A 4,263-nucleotide genomic window follows, 5' to 3' on the forward strand; every position below is an offset into this window, starting at 1 on the left:
TTATCTAATCATAGATAAATTCATCCGCCTGTGACTTACTATTCAGGCAACAAATCCACATGGTGTTTCTGCTATGTGGCAAGTGCCGGGTATTCAGCAAGGGAGGGCAAGGATCCAGCCCTGGGGCATTTTCCATCAGAAGGGTCAGATGAGGACTCAAGCCGATACCCCCAGTGGTCTCTAACACCAAGCCTGTGTCTGTGAGCTTATTCAAGGCAAATCCTTCAGTGCAGCCTGCTCAAGGCCCTGCCGAGTCTCCACACTGCCTACAGTGTGGATTGTGAAGGGACTGCAAGCCAACTCAGGGACACAGACACCAGAATCTTATCAAATCCTTTTAGCAAGAGTTTCTAAAGAAGAAGAGAAGTCCCTTGATGGCACAGATTGTTGTCAACACCCCATAAAGCCACTGCATCCTTGCAGGGTGGGTATATGCTTGCACAGCCCCTTCCTCACTGCCCAGAGTCCAGAGTCTGCCTACAGCCCCTTCTAGAATGTCTTCATCCAGATTCACCCTCCCCTTCTTCAAGGTTCCCTCGCTAGCATGTGGACTTGCCATCACCTCTCTGGGTACGCCAATATGGCCACCTGAGCCCCTCAGCCACATGGCTGCATCCTGATTCCACACTGCAGGGCATGAGTGTTGGCCCCCTGTCTGTGAGCGGCTCATCTCCTTTGGTCCCACTGAAACTAATACCTGCCTTGGTATCCACTGGGAAGTGGGCTTGTCTTTTCTGTCCTTGGTCCTGACCCATGGCTAGTTTTCTTTGAGCTCACTCACTTCCATTTCTACACTGGTTGCCTGTGCCTGGGGACAGCAGCAAGAACACAGCCAACATGTCCTTGCATGTTCAAACTGAAACAAGAGCCTAGAGGAGATGACCCAAGCAGCACCACTGAATATGGTCTGAAGTTCCACATCTAGAAAGAAATCCTAGGACCAGTCCTGTAGGTTGATTCACTGATTAGAGCATCACAATTATGGAAAGATGGAAGATTACAATCAATCATCAGTTCCTTCTTAGACACTTGGTATGAACCTCTCTTTGTCTGGCCTAGCCTCTACACCTATCAGGTAACACTTGGGCATGTTTCGATACCTTCCATCAACGCCAAGCACAAAGAATGAATATTTAAGAATCTAAGATAACATCTCAAGAGTATAAAAGAAATGTTACCGAGTTTGTTGTGATCTGCAGTTGTGTCCACACCATATATCCAGTGAATGTGCTAATTATGGTTTTCTCTTGTTTTATGACTACAGACATTCACATAAACTCTTCCACAAAGGGACATGTCATTCAGAGCCACAAAAAGCCATCTCCCTAGGTTGGACCCTCACATTTGACTCAGAACAAACAGCCTCCTCTGGAGCAGGAGCTGTGTTTTGTGTCAACCAAACTAATGAAGTAGCATCTCGGATCCTCCCTATCTGGCTCTTGAGCTCGAGCAGACTTGTTAGAGCCATTTACCCACTTCCTGGGGTCTGGAATTTAGTGGCACCAGATGCTCACAAACATTCCACCATGCAAGCCACAGGAATGCCCCCTCACTTCTGTCATGACTTCCTCAGTACAACCCAAGTCTTCTGGAACCAGGTCCATCCGCAAAGCCTTCATAGGGTCACCTCATTACACGCCCCTAAGCCACGGAGACAGAGATCTGTGGTCACCATGACAGCCACTGACAACTGGAAAATGAGTGCTAGAACTTCAGTTTCTGCCTTATATTAGTTTTACTCTTTTATCGCCTAAAACAAATGGCCTAAGACATAAATGCAACAGTTAACGGTTCACCTTCTTACTGAATATCGCACATGCACTTCCAGGCTTTGTCATAGCAAGATTCCTCTGGGAATCTGAGCCCTTCCTTAGCCCCACCTCTGGGGCCTGCACTCAATTAACGCTTTCCTGTGATTCTCAGATCGGATTTGCCCATGTGCTTCTCTTTGTCTTTGTCATTCATGTAGAGGCAGGGAACAGGGTCCTTCTAGGATTGCAAAAGGCATCCCCAAAGAGTTGTCCCCAGCAAAAAAGTTCCCTAGCATCGATTACTTTTTAGAGAAAAAACTAGGAGTAAGCCCTAAAGTAGAGCAAGAGAGGTAATTTGGAAGCCTTAGCTATTGAATGCATACCCACTGGAGGCAAGGCTGTCAGCCTGGAAGAGGGGCAGGTGTTTACACACAGCTGAAATGGTAATTGGTTACTAAGTGCAAATCAGTAGGCGGAACTGGGCTGCTTATGAAGAAAAGCAAATCCATGTGTTTCAGGCTTTCAAGGAAACAGTAAAAAGATGCATTTCGTTTATGTTGTTTCCAGCTCCCTCTGCAAAACCATTTTTTTTTTTTTAATTCACTTGTTTCTTTTTGCAGCAGGACACGGGCGGGGGCATCTCAACAACAGTGTGTTTGTGGGTCAGTTGGTTTTATCATCAAGTTACAGAGAATAACTTTGTCAGAGTCGTTTTTTCTTTTTCTGTCTCCACAGAAGCTGTTTCTTTTCAGGAAATGCTCTTAGCACATTTCAGAGATGCAGGCCCTGGCACATCCTCCAGAAGCCACAGGCAGTAGCAGAGAGCAGAGCCTGTGTACCTAATTTCTACTGGGGAGCTCATGAGCCTATAGTGCCAGAGGAAATGCATGCCCAAATGTTGTGACAAGCTAGTAGTTAGTGAAAGCTTGATGAGTGACAGCGTACACAATGAACGACAGATCCTGGGGTGGCTCTCACATTATTTCAGGGGAGAGAGAAAGCATGGAATCTGCAAGGCCCCCAGAGGATGCAGCATGCTACCCTGGGGAGGGGTGCGTTCAGAAGGCAAGATTTGAGAATAACTTCAAGTGAGTGTTGCCAAACACTAAGACATTATTTATATTCCATTTTTGGTTGATATTTTAAAAAAAAACTGGACAGGATTAAATTTGAGTTGAAACTGCTTATGACCTAAACTCTGCTCATGTCTAAAAATCCAGTATAATTCCACGGGAGAAAAAGAAAAAAAATGTGGTCAACTTGAACCTATTTCCGGGGGATTGTTTTATGATTTTGCTTGGCTTTGCTAGAGAATCGAGGATAAATGTGCATATGGTTCTCCGCCTGTGGGGCTGAAGTGTAAAGGTTTTATGGATTAGAAGTGTCAAGTTAAATGATAGCAAAGACACATGCTCCAAAGGCAAGTTTAGTTTATTGATGAGGTCTGTTGCAGTGTGACCAGGCTTCCTGTGTGGCCTATATATCCAGAGGTCGAGCCAAGAGGAGGCTTTTCGAGAAAAAAAAAATGAGGATTATACAAGACACTTTGAAACAATCACTCTTGATTGCAAGATCAATGACAAAATGTGGGGCCCTTCCCATGTGGAGCAGCCAGTTTGTGGGCGAGCATCTTCCCAGAAGTATTTTCTGGGTAAGGCGTGGGGGCTGTCTGCAAGGCTCTGTATGTGGCAAAGTGGTGTGATGGTTAACTGTCAGACAATCAAGAAAAGCCCTTCTTTCACAGGCTCCCAGCTTTGTTTCCTGTTTGGATTGACACAAGTGATCAGTTTTGATGCTGACAGGTTTCCAGTATTTAAAAAAAAAAAGGAAGATTGACCTAAGGGGCAGGAGTTGCAGCCCAGTTGGGGGTGGGAACTATCCGTGGAACGCCTCTCCTGATTCTGAGTGAAACTTAGCATCTCCCCACCTGCTGAGTACACATGGTCATTCCCAACATTGGCATTTGTGCCTTACATTTAAAATTTCGATGCATTTAAATTTTACCTGGATGGAAAATGTGGAAACATAAGGCAAACAAGATGGAAGACATAAGGAAGTGTTTTTGTCTGTTTGTTTGTTTTTGACTAATCAGCCATTTGTCCCCACATTTCTCTTGGGACTGAGGTTGTGATAGTGAATTCTGCCAAACATGGGAGTGGGAATCTAAAGTTTCTGTTGTGTCCCAGTGACTTGTTTATTCACTTCCTGACCAGGAAAATACATTTTAAATCACTCTATTGTTATGTTTACTAACTGAAAAAAACCCAAAATCAAACATTATCTGTTACAAGTAGTTTTTTTTCCCCGGCAGTCTGGAGCCACTGCCTTGCCAGCCCCAATTAACACATTGAGACACTATATTTGATATAATTCTGTTGGCCTGTTACTAGTTTCTTATCAGCTAGCTCTGTCTTAATTATTAACCCATTTCTATTAATCTAAGTATTTCCACGTGGTCTCATCTTACGGGAGAGAGGGGCTGGTGTTCTTCTCTCTCCGTCCTCCATCTTGG

This window comes from Phodopus roborovskii, unplaced genomic scaffold, assembly GCF_943737965.1.
Source record: "Phodopus roborovskii unplaced genomic scaffold, PHOROB, whole genome shotgun sequence".
NCBI classification, from domain to species: Eukaryota; Metazoa; Chordata; class Mammalia; order Rodentia; family Cricetidae; genus Phodopus; species Phodopus roborovskii.